At 33.9% G+C, this 26,090-nt stretch overlaps 1 protein-coding gene across 1 annotated transcript in view; it reads right to left on the bottom strand.

Annotated features, from left to right (window-relative positions):
• RhoGEF64C (Rho guanine nucleotide exchange factor at 64C) overlaps window positions 1-22,041 on the bottom strand; it is a 217,703-nt gene extending 195,662 nt beyond the window's left edge. Inside the window, exon 1 of the mRNA XM_073091546.1 lies at window positions 21,726-22,041. The gene's annotated coding sequence lies outside the window, so the exon portion shown is untranslated. The remainder of the gene's footprint in view (window positions 1-21,725) is intronic.
• Between the last annotated feature and the right edge of the window lie 4,049 nt (window positions 22,042-26,090).

Below are 26,090 nucleotides of genomic sequence, written 5' to 3'. Positions count from 1 at the left end.
CCAGACTCTGACTTTTTCTAACAATTTCTCTTTTATCCGCTCCAAAATGTGGCCGAGGCTCTAATGTACTTAGATTCTTCGAAATAAAAGCTTTTACATCCAATTATTTTAAGTGAAGTTAAATAACATTAACGTAGATTGTACCTTATATCCAAAAAAATAAGATTACCACGCATCCCACTAAAATTCTAACATTGTGACCAGATTTGTATGGTAACTTTAGTTTTTAGTTATGACCAGAAAATAGTTTTAATAAAAAATATAATTTTGTTTAATATAAGTATGTCAATGTCTTTAATGTAAATTGTGTTCTAAAACTACCTGAAGAGTTGTCAATCATATAAGTCTTCTAGCACTCAGTTAAGACACTTTATCGTGCAACTTCTAAAAAAATACTCTATAAATGAAGAATACACAATACGTAAAGCAATGAGTACCTATCAATAAAAAAGAAACTTATTAGCAAAAACGCATTTTCTCTTAATACAATTACATTGACCAAGCAGCGGTTTCTTGCGTGGAATGCGTAACTCGAGATGCAACCTTATCTGCTGCTCGAATGACCGTCCGCAGTACTATTTCACACGTATGCCTTACATTGCAATGCCGTTTCATATACTATTCTATGACCTGTTTTCATATTATACTCGTATGTATGTAGAAATCCAACAAGTCCTTTGATTTGAAATCTTCGATATGTTGGGTTGGACATGTTAGTTAATACTGTGCAATTCCGGAAGACTGTAACTCTGCAAGTAGTTCTTTTATACTTCACGAAATTAGTCGAGGACTATTGATTTGATATTGTTTAGAAGTAACAAGAGCCGATGTGTTCATGTTCATTTTCTTTATACTGATGTATGTAGCAGGTCTTAAGCCGGAGATTCGCCCGAATTTACCGTGGTGTCAATTATATAATTATGTATTCATATTGACAATGTAACAATGTGTGAACAAGTGGAGATGCAATTGAATGGTAAGAAGAAATTAAAATTACGATTAATTATCCATTTGCGTAGCAATATACGTGGATTTGCATTAAATTTAACTGATATTTTGAAGTAGAACAATATTATGAGTAACTACAAAGAAAATACAAATATTGGAATTGTCCCATAAAAATTATGCATGAAATTCCAATACATGTCCACTTTGGGCACGCCAAGGAATCGTAAATCACAATTTCTTTTCATAATGGTGTAGGGTGTAATGAACATTGTATAATCCAGAATCGTGTCACGGGCGATTATCGCTTGCGCAACTGCATAACAGCCAGTACTAATGTCTTTGTTATTCCCATAGTCGACGCAGGCCATTATAACCTAATTGGACAGTAACGCGAATGTATGAACGCGTTTACGTCGGATACGGCAATTGACAAATCGTAATGATTTTGGAATGTCGTTAAAAGTTGTGAAGTACAATAAAATCGGTTTTGATATTGTTATTGCATATGAAGTGGCCACGATATTCGATTTACTTTTGAAGTAGCGGAGTCGTTTATGGCAAACTGACAGTAAACTAATCATTTAATTACAATATATCATAGTTAACCCTGAAATAACGATGACTTCAATTTAGTTTTAATTTGCAGTCAATGGCCTCATAAAAATTAATTCTGTTGAATAAAAAATAATACTTGTAATACACAGCTCCATTTTCTTAAGTATACAGTTTTCTTATTTTAAGTAACCTTGTTTATCTTGTGAGAAGAAATAAAGATTCTTTTAACCAATTTTTATTAATATAATGTACTTACCGTACTACAAAATATATACGTACGTACCGTACGTAATATACGTACAAATATTTCTAGATACCAGTAATATCACCCTGATGATGTTAAAGTAAGAAAAAACTATATCTATATACTATATGCGCTCACCATGTGTACTGACAATTTTAGTAAAACTTGCGGAAATTCGGACAGCATGTGCACAGTAATTTATTCGGATAACTGGATCATGTGAACCTTGTTCCGCGAAGCATAAAATGAGTAAATTGTGGTCAATATAAACTGGTAAACAAGTGATAAACACATTTTAGGGTTCCATACCCAAAGTTTAAAAACGGAACCATATTACTAAGGTTCCGTTGTCTGTCGGTCTGTCACACGGCATTTTACAGGCTATGTATAACAGTGTCAGTTTTAATAACAAATACTAAAAATAAAAAAAAGTTAACAATAAATGGGGGTCGCAAAAAAAAAACTGCTATCTTTCGGCGTTTTTCGCTTTATCTATTGAAACATAATGGGTTGACATTTTCACAATGCATTAATTTATATGGTTCTTTTAATAACAAATACGAATTAAAAATATAAATGAAATGAAAATTTGGTGGCACGGAACTCATCGTGGACAAGTTCGACTCGCATTTAGCAAATTATTAAAATTATTTTAGTTACAAAAAAATTATCTTCCTTATGATATCAAATGTTTTTTGTTCACAAACAGGAATCGACAGAGCAAAACAGCCTTAAAACGTTTGGGTTAAAAAAAAATCACGATTCATTAAAATTCAATTGAGGGCCGAAGCTGACAAGGCCGCATCCGAAAAAAGATACTGTATAGGTTTACGACATCAGTGGCGCATAGTGCGTGACCATATAGTTTTCTGTGAAATTGGGACATGCACAGAGTTTTAAAGACATAAATACTTTGACTGGAAGATTATGCATAGAGCCCCTAGCGGACTAGGAGGAGAGGTTGGAAGGGGCGGTCCGCACCGGGCCCCCAAATCCTGGGGGGCCCAAAACAATTGCTACAAAAAAGGTCGACAAATCCCAACAATATGTGAAATGTGTATACATCAGCGAAAAATAATGTTATCTACAAACATCAAACATTTTTTTAAACTGGGGGCCTCATTTAAAGTTTCCTCCCCAGACCTCCGACGACCTTAGTCCGCCACTGCTTTAAAGCCGTCTTTGTGTATCACATTTCATAAGCACTTTTAAATACATTTAAGTTCTTTATTTTTCTATACATTCATGTTAAATTAGGAGAATTTCGTTAGATCTAAAAAACTGGAAATAATATAAAACTATATGAAACCAAAAGTATGTCAGAGTCCAGGGTACATCAAACCAAAACAGGATCATCCCATTCAAAGCAAAAGTATAGCCACCGTACGCATAGTGTCTCTCTTTGAATGCTAAAAGAAATCTTTGTAGCTTGCACGCGACGTTTTCACATGTCTTGTTTTTACTATAAACGTGTGTACAGCTAGCACACAAGTCTACATTTTACTCCGCATTCCGTACATGAAGTGCTGGATCTGGTTGGCAGGGTGTACACAACATGCAGTAGTAATAGCTCTTTGAGTACTTTTTTCACTATTTTTGCACAATTATATTGATGCATAAAGCAGTTTTTGTGTTGTGAGAAATAAGTGAGATGTACGTTTTTTTGTTTTTATAAATGAAAACAAATGGACAGCCGATTGATAGCTATTATTGCGGTTGAGATTTTTGCGAAGTATTCGTCTACTATCCATATATTGATTGAAAGAAGAAAACAAGGTTAACCTATGCAAACACGCAGCGAAAAGCGAGGGGGAAACACAGGCCGAAACCTTTCGTGTAATATATATCACACTAGCTGTCTTTGAGACAAATTTTAGTCAGTTTTACTTTTAACTAAAGTATTTAATTAAAGGTAATGAGTATTTCTATCCAATTTATCATCATTGGCAAATAACTCGCTACTTTTAATTTACCTTTTTAATTTCTATATTTCTCATTTTTTATTTTTTTATAAATTACGCCCGTTATCGATAAATCAATCTATATGCTAATTGCCAACCAAAGATCGGAATTTGACAAGGTCTTAGAGCAGAAATGTATAATGGGCGTTATCTTTTTAACTGATTTCTCTGAAGCGCAGTATAATTGATAGTTAATGAATAGTCAATACTATTATTTCCAATACGTACTCATTAATTTCCAATATTAAACACTCATGAAATGTCTTCTTAATATAATTCGTATACATCAACTGAATACAGGCTCAATTTCGGTCACACTATGTCAATTAATTAGTGCATTATAGGAACAGTTATCTTGGGTCAAGTCAGGACAACGGTCTGGTTAAACTTGTTCAAACATCTGTTTTTACTTTAGATATTATAGCGAAATGATTTTGCTTTTTGCGTTCATATCATGTATGTATTCACAAGTTGTTGTTGCTTTTGCATACGTCTTTCTGTCTGACCGGTTATTTGATTTAAGTTCATGTTTTGCTTGTGTTACCTGGTATATTTATATTTAAATTTATCTGTACATGTGTAATCAAATTATAGACGTACAACGCCATCTAGTAGCGTACTTAAGATATACGACGACGACGAAGAAGACGAATAAGGTAGGACTCCTAAGAGCTGATTAATTTGTATCATGGTACATAAACCCTTGTCCCGACATTAATTAAATTCTACAGTACAATAAGTTATTGCGTACAAGTTCATGTGAATGCTGCTCTACACTATCACTACTTGCCACACCAATAAAATACAAATAGGGTAGAAGTCTTAAGAAAAACATTTAATATGTGTGGTACATATAGTATTAACACAGTTGCATCACTTGCAGAAATCCCAAGCTATGATTGATAAAATAAAGTAACCATTTAACTAAAATATATTTTTAGAAAGTTACATAAAAATACCAGCTATTTCGTAACGCATGGACAAAATTCATATTTTATTGTCGACAGCGGATAATTGCACAGTTTTTATTGTCACACGTCTGTCAGTTATCGCCGACAGATTTATTCCACGAGCCAACTATATATTCAACGTGAATTTGCAATGCAAATAACTTAAAAAGTTATTATTTATCGCTGTTCGAGTAATATTTAGATCACGCGCGATACAGTTAAGAGAAAACAAGGTAATGATCATAACTGTCGGTATTGAATGTTTAATTTTATCGGTTCCGGCATTACCAAATGTATGACATTATTGATTAATTTTTTTATTTTATTTTATGCATATATTTTATCTTTTTAAAATTATAATTGATTTCTCGGAAACACCTCTAACGATTTACATGAAATTATGAATTTAGATAATTAATTTACTCAAAAAAATGTTCTCACAGAAGTTTTTTTTTTTGTTAAATCAAGTATGTATCTGTCTGGCCGGGGATCGAACCCGGGACCCTCTGCGCGTCAGACCGGCATGGTGACCGCTCCGCCACGCGGGTCGACAATATTATACTACAATTGCAATTTTAATTAATAACTACAAAAGTTTCATCTGAAATAGTTGCACACGTAAAATTGTACTAAAATTTATGCGTAGGTACTAAAAATTACATTTGCAACTTTGTAACTTAATCGCATACACGCACGCACTTAAATGCAAAACGGAAACAGATATTCGAATTACATGCGAACCGTGTAGGCAATAGTGATAGCCCAGTAATTATGCTCGTGATATGGAATTTGGTCACCTACAATGGATGATACTATGTGCGTCTTTGAAATTGATCCACTGGCTTTGGGAATAAATGTGTAAACCAACATAACTAAGTGATCTCCATTTAGTAAACGTGTGAAGTTTAAGAGTCGCTAATTTGCTAATAAGGCTATGTTAACCAAGTGGTTGAAACTCTTCCGCTTAATCGGAGAATACAATTTTCGATCGAATCCAGGCACGGCTATGATTTAAGAAAGGCTCTCAAAGGTGTGTGAAGTTACTAATTCGCACTTGACCAGTCCGGTGGACTATGATCTTAACTCCTCTGACTCTGTGAAGAATTGTCAGACAGACAGAGCATAATGGATTGTCGACGACTTGGCTAATATTAACTAAGACCTGAGAAAAAGATTAAATTGTTACTTATATCGAAAATCAGGATAAAATCCATTCAACACTTACGAAGAGACTAACAATTAGTGCTAGTAGAATCTGGATAACTGTCATTATGAGTGATTCTCCATGAGATTGTGTCTAGTGACTTGAACGGTGGAACTGAACGCCATATTAATCGATTGGCGTTTAGATGCGCATTTAATTGAACGATTTGATTCGCTCTGAAAATAAGTTGGACAAATGGTTTTGTATCATGGGAGCGTCGATATTGTCTTTTGAAATATTTTTAAAAATCTTTGTAAATTTGTCTATGATTTTGTATTATAATATTTGTAATTTAACTCGTTCAAATTTTGCAGAGCAGGACAGTAGGTACATAAGAAAAGCTTGAATAAAATTTCTTTGATAAAACCATTGTAATATATATAAATGTTAATAAGAAATAAAAAAATCAAAATAATTTTTAAAGGTCATTTAATAGAATGGACGTTATAGTGTACTAGCTGACGGCAAACGTTGTGTTGCTATATAAATAAAAAAATGTTAAGGGTGAACAACCCTTATCACTTAGGGGTATGAAAAATAGATAGTAGCCGATTCTCAGACCTACTGAATATGCATATAAAATTTGGTGAAAATCGGTAAAGCCGTTTCGGAGGAGTACGGTAACTAACATTGTGACACGAGAATTTTATATTATAAGATAATGTGATTACATTTATATCGAATTAAACTGGAATACTAGCCTATACCGAAATCTAGCCCCAGCGAAAACTAGCCAAAACCGTGAAGACAGTGTACATTCAGTTACTTCGCTCAAACATATCATCCGAGATACTTGATAACGAATAATACCTTGAATTGCTTTCAGTCAAGTTTGAACCGTATATCAACAACGGCTTTCTATTACCTAGATTGCAAGGTCATCTGAAACTCAATTATCATTGAACATAACATAAAATTTGTACCTACAGACATTTAATTAGTACTACTTCTTAGAAAGTGATGCTTTCGAAAATTTCACATTCATGTGATGTAACCAATCATGGTATTATAGGAACATGTTCTATCAAAGTGTATGCCATAAATGTTAATATTAGTATGGTTGATGGTAAAGAAATGGCACTTCGCCAAGCTCATGAATATATTGGAGTAGCGGAGACATATGTCATGAAATGTACTGTTATTTAAATGGTTACACTCATAGACAATGGGATTTATTATGTCGTGTAAAACTCACAAACGAATTCACAAACACACAATAAATAATACTGATTACCAGACAACACACGGCTTACACCGGTGGATTTTGAATAAGCTGTACCTTACTTACCCTTACCATACCTACCCTACCTTATATGTATAACGTAGGTACTCACAAATTGTTACTAAAACCATATTTTTGATAATTTAATTAAAAAGGCCGGTGGATTTTGGATATGATGTACCTTACCTACCCTTACCTTAACTACCCTACCTTATATGTATAACGTACATACTCACAAATTGTTACTAACACATATTTTTGATAATTTAATTAAAAAGGCAATTAAATCTTTACCTCTAAGAGTTTATTTCGGCCTATTTAACCAAATCTTCTGTTTTCCTTTTGATGCAATAAAAAAATGTTAAGTTGACCTTTATATATTTTTTTCTAATTGAAGTACCATTGGATGGTTCTTGAAGATAAGCAAGATTGTTATTTATTTTAATAGTTGGCTGCTAAACGTGACTGAACAAAAAATACTAACGTGCAAATTGTCCTCAAAAAATAATGAGCTCTTTGTATAAGAATTGAATGGCACAAAAACAGGTCGGGGAAATCATTTGCAAAGTAAATTACTTTATTTCATTTATATTTAAAAAATTTTTAACAGTAAACTCAATGAAAGGTAGAAATAGTAGTAAGTATTGAAAACGGCTATCACAAATTGGGGACAATGATTCAATATAATGAGTTTAATGAAATAAATAACACCTTGTACTTTAATACAAGTTTTGGGTATTTTTGGAGGAAGTTTACAAACTCACCGAGGTTTTTAATTAGTTTTACTTTTTACCATTTATTTATACAAAAAATTTTTATCCCTTCAAGATACATTCTAGATGCCCATGGCTTCTGTTCCTGCTTAACAACAGTTTTTTTAATATAGGTCGGCCACAGATGCGCCGCTATCCCTAAGGACCAAGCTAGAACGCCTCGGAAAACTATGTCTCTCTTACCACACTCTTCAAACCAGAACACAGCAGTACTTGACACTGCTGTTCTTAGGCAGAAATAGGTGTGGCGCTGCTCCCGCCGGAGTCGAAGCACAAAGGTTTCCACCAGCTTTGAAACAAACGATAAAGCATACGTAAAAGTTAAGCACATGTAACAAGGTCGCCAGGACATCACGCAAGTCGCAGACAATTTCCATACAAATTACGGTCACTTTCGAAACCCTATTGAAAAGCCGACCAAGTATTTTCGACCATCGTCTCACAACAATCACCTTTTCGTACGGCATCGGGAGTGCATCAAAACGTTGCATCATTCCTTAGTCACGATTTTATCTGGGTTTTACTTACATTAATATGGAAATATGACGACACTTAAATTGGCTCGGTTTTAATGTACGTACAAATATCAAAGTTCTTAAATGCAGAGCCTTCAAATTCTAATGAGTATGTCTTCAACGGTAAATTGCTAGGAACTTGTTTATAAAATGTACGCGATTAATTTATTATTTCAATTTTGAATTAATTTCAATTCCTCTTAATTTTAATTTAGTAGCAATACCATGTTCAATTAACACCCGTTTTTAATTATCAATCTATCCTTTTTGTTGCCTACCAACGATAGAAATTTGACAATGCCTTATGTGAAGAAATTGTCAAATATCGTTTTTTTAGGGAAAACATTGGATAGATTGAGTATTAATAACGGACTTAACGGAAGGACGGATTATCCTCTAAAGTCACTGTTGTTATCATTCAATAGTCTTTAGTTCAGAGGCTTTACTGGCGGGTTGAAAATCTGTTAAAATGAAAAATCGCTCAGACTATGATTTCTATTACTATTGATACAAAAAATATCTCAAATACGTTGTGCATGTTTTTAAATGCGTAAAATGTAAATAAGTTGTATTTACATAACCAAACAATATAAGGTCGTGTTGGTTTTTAAAAGGTTGTAAGGAGTACTGTTAGCTTTCTCCGCCAATCCGAATGAGGCTAATAGATGAAGTATACTCCAGACGTTCGAATTGCCGTAAACAGTCAAGGGCTATCTGTACCTACCACTAGGACATAAAAAGTTATAACCACAAGTCGTTTAGAATTATAATACACAACGATAATAGGACTTTATCTACGTGACATTCATTCATAGTTTTTAATGTTATAAGGTTTCACAACAGTTTTTACGGAATTAATTTCGAAGCAATTCACATGTTTAGATAACAATACAGATCTTTATCATTGTACTATTCCTTACACAATGTTCAATTCTATTGTTTCGTAAAATCACCTTAATAGTCGTAATAAGTATAAAGTTGTGATAAAACTTTACTTAAAATCCAGAAACCTTTCAAATTTGTTAAATATTTACTCTCAATTTATTTTTCTGATATTGTAACAAAATATTTTTATATTAAAAATAACTACATCAATGAAAATATTTTTCATAAAACTCGCGAAAATATTTAAATTATCTATTCTAATTCTCTGCATATTGTATCTGTTCGAAATTTAAAATTGCAAATCAAAAATTCTATCTTCGTTATTTGCGTTATAAAATTGTTATTCGATATTCGAAAATTAAAATTGCAATCTATTTTTGTGGTGGAACGTAAAAAGTGTATTTGGCTGCGAGGTAATTGAGCCAATAGCATCAGTGAATGCGGCGAGGCTGTAGCGAGGTCGAACCGAGGCCCGCTGGCCAGCGCCAACCGACTTTACAACTTTTATTGTTACAAACATAGATTAGTAAAGATACTTCGCCGCCTTGACATTGAATGAAGCCACAAATGGCTTATTATCGTAAGTTCTTTTTTTGAATTCTTGACAAATAAAAACATTGTTAGAGAAAATTTACGAATAAATAACTAATACTGCGTAATTTACATTAATTTACATAATAAATAAATAATTATTTCAAATATTTTAGGTATATTTTAGCACGGAGACGTGGCAAAACTTTTTTACGCAACTATTTCAATTCTCAAAACTGGGTACATTTTCTTGTTAGGAGTGAGTAATCTTTACTAATCTATGGTTACCAATTAATTAAAAAAAAATACTTATAATTATTATAGTAACTTAGTAATGTTATTTAGTTGAAGCAATGTTATTAGTGTCAATAGGTGGAATACTGACTAATAATGACGACTGACAGCTTATTTGAGTGAGTTCAGAACACAGTTCTGGTTCAGAAGCTTAAGGTTTGAGACAGTAGAGTTCCTATAACGAACATAAAGAAAGAATTTTACTTCTCTGAACAGACATTATAGATGATGAAATCTTATAATATTATGATTCATGATTTATACATTCTTTTAATACACGTCACGGGACTATCAGCTTTTCATTAGGTGCGCCATTAGATTTACATTGCCATAATTTATGCGCATAAGCTTTATATGGTGTGAGAATAGCCTTTAATGGCGGGAATATAGTAGACAGACACATAGACTAAAAATCCCTTGCTCTTAATTATTACAATAGTTTTAAACCACAGATAAACAATTATTTTGTTTGTTCGGTGTTTATCTTAAATAAGGCTTGGTAACGTTATTTTATTGAGATCACGACTTGAAATCCGTGTTGGTAAATAACCTTGACGGTCCAGTTAGGGATCTGAACTAGTTTGAGAATCTCAGCGACTCTAGTTTTGTTGTCATCTTGACCTTTAAAAAAGGATTTTGTAATAAAAATAAATATGAGACAGCAAAAGGAGGCATTAAAAAATAACTAAAATGTTACATTAATCTAATTGAAGTATGAAATAAATTGGGAAGTAAACGCCTTCGATTAGTATAACAAAATGAAACAATGTTGTAGTGTAATTAAATTCTTTAGTCTGATTTGGAGAATGTGACAGATTTTCTCTTATGAGTCGTTTTATCTTAGACTTTAGGAGTAGCAAGACATACGTGGTTCGTCTTATAAGGGCTCTCATTATTGTTAATTCTATCTTGGTTTGATTACATATATTCATGGGTGGTGAACACTAAGACCAAGCATGCTTGTTAGCTACTTCTACTCTTAAATTAAAAAGCTTCAGTCTTATTGGTCTCTAATGTAACCACTAATCTAGAAACAGTATGGTTTTAGGATGTAACTACTGCAAATGTTTCTCGATGACCATATCATTTAGGTTGTTATGCCTAAATAGGACCCAATTACGGCAAATCAGGATTGGTTCTAGACGCCAAGTATTTCTAGACCAGTATTGTCTGAATGGCAACAAAACATCCTCGCTCCAATTAAACGCCCTTTATTCTCGTGTAGGCTGAAGGTACTGACCGTGTGGGCGGCTTCATACATATGCTTTCGCTATGCCTGCATCGATGTGTAATACAATTTATCATCTATGTTTTTTATATCTTTAATATCTATTAAAATTAATAAAATCCAAACCTATTTCTTTAATAGTTTTCATAAGTCTTTTGCTGTTAGCAGCGCTTGATATAATTTTCTACCACTTTTAATTAAAAAACTTTACATTTGATAATTTGATAAAAATTGAAACGTATAGGTTTTTTCTGTATCTTAAATAGCCTATTTTGATCTATTTACACCTAAGTGACCTAAAAGAAGCGATATAATATCGAAAAAGAAATAGATATAATTTACTCGTAATTTGTGGAAATTAGAGGACTATTACAAATAGGGGACTATTAAAAATAGGAGGCTATTAAAAATAGCGAGATATTACCTGTCTCTTAAAGTTTAACAGTTACAGAAACTTCGAATCTCGAACTGCAAAACTAGCACACGACAGATAATTATCCGTTAAAATGGCACAGAATATTACACTAATTGGCTCTTAAGCTGTCAGTATATTTCATTAACTCATAATACTTGATATTTACCAATTAACGTTAAGTTCCAATTAGGTTGCATTCATAATAATGAAGCTTTACTCGCTCATTATGTCCTTAGCTTATTTTAAAGATGAATTGTTGTGACTCCTTCAACCTTAAAATACTATGGACTTTTAGAAAAAAATAAACATTGATGAAGATCCTTTTAATAATAATCAATATAGATATAGAAATTTGTGCAAATAATGTCATGTCACATGTCAGTTTATAATTTCAAAATGAATATTTTTTTTTCTCAATTTTGTCTATAGAGAATGTTACGTAGCACTCAGCACTAATATAGCTAACTTTTTTTATTCTGAAAACATTTAGAGCTTTTGCATATAAATTGAAAACTGTAATGATTATTTTTACCATGATTTTAATTTTGGTTATCATTGTACGCCACAATATTTCGTTTGGAATTTCTAGTTAATATGTGTGCTTTGATTAGAACGCCTGACAGATGCAAGAAAATTTTCCATTGATTTAAATACCGGAGATACTACTTTTCTCGGCCATAATTATGTGTTTACTGTTAGGGTGATGGTAGTTTTCTGCGTCAACTATAGATAGGTCTTAATTATCATCAACCTTATATTGTGTCACTTCTGGGCACTCCTCTTCTCAAAATGAAAAAATCAGGTTGTATCCACCACGCTGGACAAATCCGAAATGCTAAACTTCACAGTCATTTTTAAACTTTTTAAAAGCTCTCGGGCATTCAGGTTTGGTCAAGATGTTTTCCATCAGCGTTAAAGCAAGTGATATTAGATTTCTTAAATGCTCATAATTTCAATTTCGAAAATTGGAGGTGCGAGCCCGAAATTCTTCTTTTACCAGGTTTCAGATGCTGAAAGTCAAACCACTAGGCTATTAATCTCATTAATACTAATCAGTGATCAAGTTGCAAGCAGAAAACTATATTCTATACACGGGTATAAGCCGCAATAGGAAGCCGCGCTGACCACATTGCAAGACTTCTATTCTACAGTAGGTGCTATCTTGGATTACTAGTAGGGATACCAACCGACACGCAGATTGTTGGACACAAAGTGATGAATGGGAAAAAGAAAGAGTTTAAGAAAGCGACAAATTTCTAAAAGTCGAAGTGAAAATTTTCGACAGATAATATTAGTAAAATAAACACTTATTTTAGTTAAGTGATAATCACCGCTGGACATTTGAATAACTTATTTAACAGAATAATTATATTATTTATAAAAACCAATTCAAATTCATTTACCATTATCAAGGGACATAATAAGAAAGGATATTTAACATCACTGCCATTAAACGAGAGCAGCGTCCACGCATCCAAGGTACAAGATACATACTTCAAGATACTCCAAGGGACGTCCTGACTCTCATGGGGAAGCTGGCGATCCTACCCAGTAAGGGACAACGCTACAAAAACTGTAGAAACGACAGCCATGTGTCTCTTTTGACATGGGTTTTCTTTCTCCGTACCGTCTACAAAGTTGAAAACTGCTTTAATGAAAACGATAAGTGTTTTATGCGTATCAATATCAATGGATATCAATGGATCTAACTGGTTTCGATCTACTCTACTTAGTGTTATTCTAGGATGCATTGATATAAAAGTATTTTTGGAAAAAGGCATAAATTTCGACTCCTGATATTTAGTCCTTGTTATGTATGAACATGTGTAATGTCTTAATGGACCAAGAGTCCTTCAACCGTTACGAATAACTGAAACATTGCCATCAACAAGGACTCAGTCAAGATTAACAACGAAAGTTTACTGTACAAAACAGTAGAAAAATACTGCTTTGAAGATCATACCGCACTTTTGCGATGAGTATCGAAAATAACAACTGTTCCTTGCTTTGATTGTACAGAACCACAAAGTTATATCAATAAACTCATATATAATTTATTTAAAAATGGTGTAAGATTAAACCTTCCCATTTCATTATATTTAAACAAAATAAAACGGGTATAGACAAAACAGAATAATAAAATTTGACTTTAAAGTTTTAAATAGCACCGAGATTAATGATACAAGAGCGGTTGCGATACCTACTCGTGCTAATAAAAAGACAAAAGCGAAAAGATTTAAATAAACCTTTTAGACAATCGTAAAAGCGACTTTTAGTAAGGCTTTGCATGTTCGCATAATTGAAAAGCATATTCCACAAAAGGTCAAGAACGAACGAGACATGTGTTGGCATTTAAAAGCAAACTTTGATGTACTTTTTTGTCTACCGTTTATCACACTGTTGAATATTATACAGATTTTTTTATAATTATAATCGTGTAATTAACAATTATGTAGGCATATTGATATTAATAATATAACCATAGGATATTTTTGGACTCTAACTGAAAAAATCATGACATGGCACTACATACTTCATACTATGATTTAAAAGCTATAGAAATTTTAACAGTACTTCTTGATCTTGCACTCGTTGTGTCAGGATTTAATGTAAGTTTTTAAAATACAAAGTTACACTCATTTCTGTTTTAATACTTTCTGGATCCACAGGCAGGATCATACTAGTGCTTCTTCTTCATTTACTTCTTTAAGTACGATTCTACTAGATCTTCAGAATCATCATGTAACTATACTAATGATCATCATGTAACATCAATATCACGCTTTAAGCTCAATATAATGTGGTCTTATAAACCAATTTTCCAAGCCATAGAATCAAGAATCAAAATATACAAATGAGTAGTAGAACATCAATTAATGAGAACAAGTAAAGCAAGACAAGAAATATTACCTTGGGAAGTGAATTATCATGTATTATGATAATTATAATCATTAAATTAATTATATTTAAATTTAACGCCCAGTAGATAATTCATTTGAAAATAGAAGAATATCTGGAAGAACACGTTACAGATAAAAAGATAATAAAATTGACCATACTGATGCATGGAATCTATTGACTCTGAACATTTTTGTATCAGAACTAGCGTGATGCAGTAAACCACACAGTCCATAGGCAACTAATACAACATTTGAATATGATGAAAATTCTCCCTGAAGCTGATATGGGGTTACTAGGAATAATTTAAATTACCTATTTTAGGTGTTACTTTGCCTAACCCAATATTTTTTTAAATGTGAAAATTTACAGTCTCAAAGGCTGTAAGCGAGCCTGTTGTCAGGATCTTAGAAGACTTAGATTCGGAAGGAGTCCTGTCTTTTGCTACGGTCCTGGAATATTATTATCTGGCGGGATTGCGCCGACAAAAATATAAGGTACTGTTAGAGTCGCTGCATTCTAATAATGCAAGTCTACTACATTTACTTATTGACAAGAATAGCTTGCAATATAATTATGCATAACGCAAAGTATGCAACATCGCAGTGGAAATAGAACAGTAAGCTTTATCACCCACCCCATACATTTATTCATAACTCAAACAGCGCTTTCATAAAGAGGCCACTTAAACATTATTACCTTATAGAACACAACATAAAGGTTATCGGGCTAGGTCTGTCATGTGAGCGTTTTGTTTGAGCTATCTTATCGGGTAGCTTTTACAACGCCCCATGTTTACACTATAAACTTTTGATATGTTTCCTCCCTTTGTTTTGATAACAGCGTGTTTTATGGAGCAGATAAGACATGCTAAGCGTTGTTCCTGATACGAGTATTATAAGACGTGCAAAGAGGAACATTCCTAAAGTTGCCGTGACATAAGTATGTTTATAAGGGACCGAAATAACAACAAATGTATATCTCTGGAACTTTTTGATAATCGTCTGATAACGGAATCATTCGTAGATGTGGGTGTCTATATTGCCTAGTGTTCTATTATAATTAATAATGATACTATTAGACGTACGCCCGTTATTAATATTCAATCTATCCAAGTTTTGTCTACGACAAATCTAAATTTGGCAATATCTAGTATGAGATATTGTCAAATATCGATCTTTGGTAGGCAAAACAATGTATAGGTTGATTATTAATAATGCGCGTAACTAAAATACTGGGAATGGCCGTTACATTGATGATAATATTCAAATTTAGAAATGCATTATTTTTTTAATGTTGAATTTAACGTAGCAAAATAAATGAATGTAACATAGCAAATAAAGCAAATTACGAGCAAATTTTCAACATCTATATGTCCTATATGAATTCTAATCTTACAAACTTTGGGTAACACATTAATATCTGTAACATTTATTTGATTTTATTTATCAATCGTCTTTTCTATTTACAATTAAATAGGATTTAGTACAACTGAGACCGCTTTAAAAGCCTCTAAGATTGTAAGTAAACGTTTATCTAGTTTGTAGGTCAAAGAACCGAAACCGTATTCTAGTTCAAGAGTTGATCTCGGATCGTAAATCACATGTGTACACGTGTGTAAAGCCTAGCTTGTTGGGATTTCTGGCGTAAATACAGCTCGTCTTATCTGACTTAGTTTTTTTAGTTTTAGCCGACTGCTCCAAAAGAATACTCTTCTTTTGGGGCAGTCGGCTAAAACAAATATTTTTCGAATGTATATGGAAAAAATCCATGTAGCAATGTAACAGTCCGTAAAGTAAGTCTGTAAGGTTAACGGATTTTAAAGTACAATGTGTTTTTGAATTTGTCTTATATTGTATGTTAGGAAAATTAACAGTGAATTTTTTACTTTTGTAAGTGTGCATTGTTTACAAATTTTAGTTCATTCTTTACGTCATCGGATTAAATGGTTTATATTATCTGTACTAGTTTACCTGAATTATAAAATTTTATAACCTCTCTTTCCAATTTCTGGTCTGATAGGTTTTGTTGGATTTCACATATCATTAAAAATATCTTAATATTCATTTAGACATATTTTTCTTTGCCATTTAAGCAAGTAGTAATACAGGTATTTAAAACAAATTCAAGTTATTACTATTTTTGTATTGATTACTTAAAAATAATACTTTCCTCTTGCTATCCTGCTCTTCACAGTACGCAACTTCACGACCTACTTCAATATCGAAGCGAGGACTGTGTATATTATAGGTATCTATAAATTTTATATTTTTACTAAATAAGCTTCTCGTTTTGGTCCGATCGGCCGGGGTCAGCTGACTCACGCAGATTCAAGTTTGTTCAAATCTGTGACGCGAAACGGGTTTACTACAATTATGTGTTTAAACCGCTTAGCTTTTGAATTTTCAATCAGAACGATAATAACCACATAACAGACAACTGCTTTGATAATAACTGTGTTTTGAACTTTAGTGATCAGTGGGCCTACACTACTGTTAGTATTTGTTCTCGCTCTCATCTTCGGTTGAATGAAAAATAAAAAAGTTGTATGAAAAAATCAATGACATGCGCCTTAATTCACCCATCTCTACAAATCTCACTATCACAAAATACATTGATTCCGCGATTTAAGAAATTGATTTTAAATTGATTAAAAACTGTTACATTATTTTATATATCTTTCAAAACAATATTAGCAGGAAAGTATCCATAAGCACATATTTCTTTAGCATGGACGAACTTATGCCGTTTTTGCTATGAACCGCTAGCCTCAACTCTAAGAGCAATCGTTAGTAACATACTGTGAGGTTGAACTCTTTACCTATATTTCCGAGTATTACCAGGAAATGTTCAAGGTAGTAGAGAATGGGTAATTTCTAGGTAAAGGTGGTTTATCGCCGACCACATTTATCTCACCACATACGTTTCTTACCAGATGAAATTAGTCAAACATGTATTCAATTAATACAAGCAATTAATGAAAAATATGTTTTTACTGTAGTCTCAGGGTAGTAATAAAGAAGCGAGGCTTTTCCTTGTCAGATATTAGTTAATTGTTTTAATGACCACTCTGACAAGGTTAGTAAACGCCGTTTAACTAATTCCCATTGGATTCTTTGTTAGAGCATTTACTATATTTTAAGCAAAGTGTAAGCTTCCATTTACATATATTTGCAGATAAAGTATAAAGAGTTAAAACCTAAACGAGCTGGCATCCTAGATTTTATGAGTATTTTACTCTTAACCTGTAGAAATCGGTAGTAAAATTAATTTCTAAATGTTCATAGGAAAGTCAAACATTGACTTTATGTAAGAGATCATAACATACGGTGAGCAACATATTTTAATTCACCCCTATAATGGAACTAAGTAGATAAAGAAAACGTGTATTACCACTATTTTCACCCACAAGTCAACTGGTTAAGTTTTTTCTACCTAATTTAAAGCCATGATGTGCATTCCCATGTTTCCAAGAATACATACATATTTATAAAGTTTAGCAATAATATGGTATTAGAATAACCAGTCAATTTATCTTTTAAAACAAGTAATGATAATTTTGGCATTCAAATCTGGGTTTAAGTGGTGTTAAATGGTTATTTAAATTAAAACTAGCTGGCCCGGCAAACGTTGTGTTGAATAAAAAATAAACCATATAAATAAAAAAATGTTAAGGGTGAACAACCCTTATCACTTAGGGGTATGAAAAATAGATAGTAGCCGATTCTTCAGTTAATACGGGAAAATTTTTTAGGCAGTCAATTATTGAGATAAAGTTCATAGCATAGTTACTTTTAAGTTTGTAACAATTATTACTTTTTAGTTTGATAAACCACAAAAGTGTAGTTTTTAGTTTTTTTATAAAAAATAGTTTAACTTAAATTATTACTATTAACATTTTTTAAAAGCTCATGAAATTTAACTCCCTTGTACAGACGAAATTAACTTACGAGTCATTCACAACCGCAGAACCACTGAGCCACGTCGCCTTTCCAAAATTATGAGCTTGCATATGCATGTCACAAGTTAAGATAAATTAACCACGGTAATAAGTGCGCGGTACTCGTTTCGTATCGGTGTCGCCACGATTGCGCACTTTCCGACTTATGGACATGTTACTTGTATATTTATTATATTTTGCAACCATTTGTAACATTCGTCGGTACTATAATATGCGTATTACATTACATGTTATAAGCTTTTTGTGTTATAATTTTTTTTAAGTATTTGCGAGCTTAAAGTAGATTAAACTTGTGTCAGTACTATTTCAACCAAAACGATTGAATGTTGAAATCCTGTAGGATTTGTAGTGTTTCTGAATGGGACTTTTTGGGGGGTTTTCTAAGTCCGAAATCGTACTCTGTAATACTTTCAAACGTTTGCGAATTTCCTGCACCTCTTCTCAATGCAATCATGCACACCTTACCTTAACAGTTGTATTTGGGAAAATTCCTATCAAAACCGATCAAATCACATCTATGAGTGGAAAGGATTTTTGTCTTCAACCTGTTATAAATCTATGATGAATTCTACACACATAAACTGTTTTAAACTTTGTCTGTATGTTTTGATAAGAACTGAACCGATCTTGTCGGGACTTTTGAAAATGTAGAACAGCGGCATCTCATGCGTTGCTTTATGCAAAGTATTGCGGCCCATTGAGGCAAGTGTTTGTTTACAGTGGGAATCAGTTGATGTGTACAGCTATTCCTATATTCCGTTGTTATGACCAGAGCGAAGGATCGGACATAAGTTGATTAGACTAAAGTTGTAATATTAAAAAACATAGTGCTTATATAAGACTATAGAAAGGTACGTATGTAGTTTTAAATGCCTAAATCAAATTGGATCGGTGATTATTTTCTAAATATATATATTTTTGAAACAATAGGAAAGTTTTAATTGCTCATAAGCAACTTTTAATAATTGTTCAAGTACCTATAGAAATTAATCGAATCGTAAAGTGTGTTAAAATCTAATCCAATGCCAACTTTGAACATAATTACTGGTAAAATAAGGGATATCTTGTCTATAATACAAAGATATCTAGACAATGTAAGCTTAAACTGAGTTTAGTACTTACTGCGACATTTAGTAACTAAGTTAGTTCAGAATGAACAAGAGAACCGCTATCTAACGTTCGCAACGTAATAGCATCTGTTGTGAAATGTACGTTATAACGCTGGATCAGGGTTGCCAAGTATTTGAAATGTTTATGATATTAAAACTAAAAAAAATCTAAAATGAATAAGTGCATTGTCACGAAGAAATCTGTAAGATTTTTTGGATTAAAATAAATAGTTTTCAAAATAAGCCGTAAGTCTCCAATCTTATGACAAGTCACTAAAGCCTAAAATATATTTATTTAAACTTGGTTATAGGTATTTACAAAAAATATATTTTCAATTTTTTGGAAAATAAAGTAATTAAATTACCTCATACGGCAATTTTGGCTTATTTTATTTATAATTTTCTTGTAAATTTTGTAAACAAGGTATTTTTTTAGTTTATAGTTTAATTTATTACTTTTTCCCTTAAATATCATGTACTTAACAATTGTAATTATTATATACGTAAATCCGAAGCATAGTTCCATACTATAGTATTGTAAATACAGTTGGTAACCCTGTGAACTGGCTTACAACTGGAACGGCTAAAGGTTTGTTGTTTACAAGCTTAGTACTTTACTTGCCCTTTAAACTTTAAACGTACAATATGCATACAGAATCTGTCTACGTTTATAGCACTTTTCTAACATCTCAATGATTTAATTAGCATCTCTGGATGTCAGAAAAGGAGACAAAGAAGATTGCAATAAGGCACAACTTGTACTTTAGTGCGACATAACAACTTAATCAAGAATTTGTCTGTTATTTGAAGTTTTAATTTGAAGTTTGAAACGCAAACGGCACGATTTGGATATGTGCATGGTGCATAGTCCGTGTACAAAATTTGTTGGAAGTACTTATAATATTTTGTTGAAAGTCTAAGTCCATTCTTTGTGAGTTCTGTGACGACTTTCAACATTTTGCTAGTTACAGGTCTTGCAAAAGTTTCATCCGGAAGCGGGTTGATTTCAAAACGTTCTCTATTAATATAAATTGGTTTGTAAATCCCTTCTATATATTTTATAAACCAAGCCTAAGATGGCCCTTAGCGATGGCGATTAAAGCTTGACAGCACGCTTCATGATCGCTCAAGCACATGCATTTTTTGGTGGATTTTTTAAGTTACATTTTCTTAACTAATGTTTTTAAGGAAATCTGATAGTAAAATACAAATAAAACTTCTTCGATAGTCCTACTGGAAGAGATCCCGTAACTTTAATGCCTACCCGCACGCACCGCTGCATCTACTTTAATGCCTACCCGCATTAAAAATAAAATATTTTTCCACGTTGTCGGCACCTTCAGACACAATGGCGTAACTTTGAAGCCTCAAATTGCAACAAACGATTCCTTTAAAAACAAAATAACTAGAAAAGCGTCTGATATACATATTAAATACTCAGTACAATGAAACCGTTCAGTTGATGCGAAACAAAGCGCCATTGAGTTTTCAAATGAAATAAAAAAGCTAACGCATCCTCGCCTACTGTTTACTAAACAGAAGTTCGAGACTAATTTCAAAAGTAAATTTATTCCGGACAAAAGCCTTAGGACTCGAGATGAGTCAGGGACCTTTTCACTCGTTGCATTGTTTATTCTCGACGCAAACCAGTTCTTAAACGGTTTTCCCTAACATTTTCGTTACACAGTCGAAAAATTCAATGCTCCTGAATATTCATAGTAACGCGTTATATGAATTATGAATGTAGTGAAGTGAGGTTTTATAGCCGTCGTGACTTTGTAAAAAAACGAGTTCTCTGCCGCTGATTTTGCTGATAAATATGTACAAGCCAAGATCAATTAATTTAACTTTCCCCGCAAAACTGTTAAAAGAACATAACATCAATCAATGAAGCAAACTGCGACAACGGAATAATATGACGGTAATGTTATAATAGTAAGGTAATCAAATATGAGTCGTAAGTTTATCACGAGAAGGCTTTCTCCGCATCCGAGTTATACAATAAAGCGTAACTGTAAACATCCGCTCTTACCTCTGCTTAGGCAAGTCCGTTAAAATTCCGGCACACTGCTTTAAAAACACTAACACTTATTCGATTTTAGCGAGTTGATCGAGCGTCAGATCAGATCTCCGCACCGTTACACGTCATAATGTGTGTCAAATCAAGAGAAATGGGTATCAGCACTTTAAAACAGTCGAGCACAGACACTGAGGTTCACAACACAAAGTTTTTTTGAGTGTTCGTAAGCACTTGTCACTGGGAAAACTTTTGAGTGATTTCGTTGCGCGCGCGACGTCGGGCGAGCGGTCGCGCAAGCGTCGTGCGCTTACCTCTCTCTCGTCGGAGCGACTGGCGCGGCGCGGTGCCCTCACCTTCGCTCGCGCGGTTGCCCGTTTCGCAACGCAACACAGCCTCAGCGGTTTCCTTGCAGATCTAGTTGCATGGCAACTGGAAAAATGTAACTGCGCCAGGAATAGCGAAAACCCACTGCAGATACACAAAAATATCGTGCCCAGATTACCGGCTGAAGTTGCGTGTTAAGGGTAGCCATAAAGTCTCGTACAAAAGTTAACTTGTTCTCCGCTCGACTTTTTGTATTTCAATAGCCGTGAGTACTAAAGAATCCGTTTACAATACCGCCAAAGAGCATGTCAAGCGGCGTTTCCATTTTTATTTCCATCGACACACAAAAGTGGGTTAATCGATCATATCGTTTGTACCGACCATGTCAGAAGTCGTAAACACAGGTCTACCTTCGAAATCGAGATCTGCGAAGTGTGACAAGTGCTCAATGACTTTGCTATACTCGACACTTGCCTGCTTTTTCTGTTGAGTTTCACTTTTGATTTTTAAAACACTCGCAAGTGTTTCTGCAGACCTTGAATCATGTAAGAGTTGAATGTTTTTAGCTTAAACACATAATGATTGTAGTTTGTTAGACGGTTATAGGACTATCCGGGTTGCGTGCCTATTGGCGCATGGGAGAGGTGCAGTAGATTTGTAGACTAAGTCCATACAATCATAAGGCTTCGAACTATTATCGAATCTTGTTTATCTTGAAGAACATGGAAAAATATGCGAATCGATACTGATTAAAATGACGCGTATTTGGTAATACTCTGTGATCTAAATTCTATAAGTAATCAAAATTAATCAAAGTCAAAAATTCTTGAGTAAATTTCCAAATATCCGTGTCAAGACGTATAGACAACTCAGACCTGCATTATCAGTAAAAATCTCAGTGCTTCGCCTGGATCAGTCTGCGCCCCTGAAGTTACATTATCCAACGTTTAACTAAACTATGAAAAATATTATCTTCATAATTATCATTGACTAATTTTGGGTGATTCAAATACAATTCATAACAACTAAATCAGGTCAAACCTTTCCCTCGATTAGGATTTCACACAAATAAGAACATAAACGCATGGGGTCTACCAACGGATGTTACATGTGTGATTGCAAGTAAAATTACAAGACGAGCGAGCTCGATGAGATTTAAATAGCATTTTACGTAATCGCCATTACTTATAGCGTGAGCAACACTGCTTATGGAGACGGCAACCATGGTTTCGCTACTTTTGGGATATTACATATTTTTTAATATAGGAGTAGTATACAAGCATCCAGTCCACCTGATGGTAAGTGGCTACTGCCGCCAATGAACATCTGTAATCAGCCCAGATAGGATTCGATATTCCTACCTGAGGTCGGCCACAGATGCGCCGCTTCCGCTGAGGACTAAGCTGGAAGGCCTCGTAAAAGTCCTCGCCGTCAGAGTCCAACCGCATAGGGGTTCCACCACCTTCACCATTCCATAAGATGTCTATGTCACAAAATCCAAACGGAATAGCAGTCCTCAAGTGTTGAATGGAAGCTTTTTCTTCGGAACGAAAAATCTTAAAAAAAGTTCTCAAACGTATGTGACGTCTAACGATACGCACACGAGCGCGGTAAACTATGGTCTAATCCTTCTCATGGGTTCTCACAGAAATGGGTTGATAACGAAGCCTGTCCTAATTGCACTGACGACATCATACAAGTTGAAGTAATCGTCAGTTTCTTACAAAAATTTCCGATAAATAAACACGATGCTGTCCTACCTTAATTTTCAAGAGTGTGGTTACAATGTTATAGGTAATGCCGACGTATGCATGTATGTGGTGAAATTTTAATTACAATAATTGACTTTAATGTCACTAGAGCCGCATTTTGTCCATGATTTGTAATTAATTTGATCGGTCAAGTTACAATATGTGGTGAAATTATAATTACCTAATGTAATATTAGACGTAGGCAATTCATGTTAGATTTGTCTACTTGTTTTGATATTTTCTAGTAATAATTTGATGTGAAAAAAAGAGTCTATTATGGTATTAATTCACGCTACAGACCTTATAATTAGATATATTTTTAGATAAAGGCTTTCCAAAGAAAGGAACATTTTTGTAATCACTGCAATAAATATGAGTGTTGATAATCATGGTGATTTATAACATCGCAAAACAGATCATTACCCTTCATTCAAATCCTCAATATCTATGACAGGCACGCAAAGACAAAGTGGTGTTATTGTAGCCTTTATACATAACTAAGTAATAGTAATAGCTGCATGTATGCGTGCCAAAAACGACTTAATAGTGAAAAGCGCATCCAATTTATTTCAGAAATTTTGACTGAAAAACAATCCCATTATTCTTCATTATAACAGGCACAGTGCAGACAAATTTTCGAATAAAAACAAATTACGTTTAACACTTTTCTTGTTGTACCGACGTGTGGAATACAGCAATATTAAGAATCTTATTTATCAATAGAAATGCCGTTATTCAATGCCGTTCTTTAATCTGCGGCTTGGAGCTAAAAATACGAATAGACCAGCATATTTCAGTATGTCTATAAAACCACTGTAACTAGTTTATCGTTAAGCTTTTTACATACATTGATGCATAAACGATGTATTGTTGGTTCGCGTGACCGGTTCTATGCGACTCATTTGTTAGGGTTCCGTACCAAAGGGTCAAAACGGAACCCTATTACTAAGACTCCGCTGTCTGTCCGTCTATCACAGGGATCACCTCGTGAACCGTAATAGATTGACACTTGAATTTTTTACAGCGGATGCATAACGATGGCCGCTATAACAACAAATCATAGATCAACAAACATTGAAAATGAAATAACGTTGAATATAAATGGGGATCTTCATACAACAAATCGCTATTTTTCGGCATTTTTCGATGTGACGTTGATCTAATTATATAGATAGCGTTGTTTCATACAGCTAAGTAATGTTGAAAATACTAAAATGGATAAAAATAAGTAAAAAATAATGAACATTTTGTAGTACGGAAGCCTCCATGTGCGAGTTCGACTCGTACTTGGCGAAATATTCTTATTGTCCCAGTTTGATTGCCCTGATGTGAAATTTTGTTATATCCTTCGCTAATGTCTGCATAATGATGCGTGCTATATTTGGATACAAAGCCATTATGATAATTTTGTCGTTTGCTGTAGGATTTCACATTCGTATACATAGATTAGTATTCGTATATTGGACTTAATCTTCTGTTCAGGGAATATTCAGCAACTTTGATCGTTGTACGACAACGAGGCAAAAAAACTTTGTTCCTGTAGTTTCGGCACCAGAAAAGGGCTACGGTATCCCCTCCCTTAAAAGGGGTTCCGGGGTTGCGGGTGGCAAGACTGGGAGCTCGAACCGCCCAGCCAGCGGTCCCGGGAAGGACGGCGGTATGTGTGGTCGCATACCGTTGTAGGCACCAAACGGTGTCGCGAGCGCCAACCTTACCTGGGCGGAGCCCGACGGGGCAACGCGCTAAGAGGGCTCCGGTTGCGTTCCTTTGGAGATACCGGAGCCCCCTACGCAGCGCCGAGGACGGCCACCGGGGGAGGGGATTTTAGTGCGGTAAGAATCCTACATAACCCTGCGTCGCAACCACGGCACCTTTTGAAGGTTTCCCCCTCGTAAACAAAAAAAAGCCAAAAAAACTTATTTTACAGGCAGAAGGTTCCGGCTAGTCAGACAAATTGTTAATTTTCTTGTTCAGTTTGGGATCTGGGTTTAAGTGTATTCGCCTCTATGTGACCATGACACCTACCATAATATCTATTATGTGGGGACGTAGGGACTTATGAGTATAGAAAGCATTTTTAAGAATTCCATCCCATAAAAGGCAAATCCAATTTGTATGTCACATAACAAAAAGTGTAGTAATTAAAATATCCGACATTACGATTGGTGAAACCCAACGTACTAATGTGAACATTCAGGCACGTATTACTACATTCTTATTTAATGATAACCTCTCTTCACTGAGCCAAATACACGTACACGTATGGAAACGTGTTTCTTAAGAAAAAGCAGCTATTGTTTAT

This window comes from Epargyreus clarus, unplaced genomic scaffold (genome assembly GCF_041222505.1).
Source record: "Epargyreus clarus isolate Ecla_fem2 unplaced genomic scaffold, WU_Ecla_fem_2.2 ptg000034l, whole genome shotgun sequence".
Classification (NCBI taxonomy): domain Eukaryota; kingdom Metazoa; phylum Arthropoda; class Insecta; order Lepidoptera; family Hesperiidae; genus Epargyreus; species Epargyreus clarus.
This window is presented reverse-complemented; position numbering and strand designations above follow the sequence as displayed.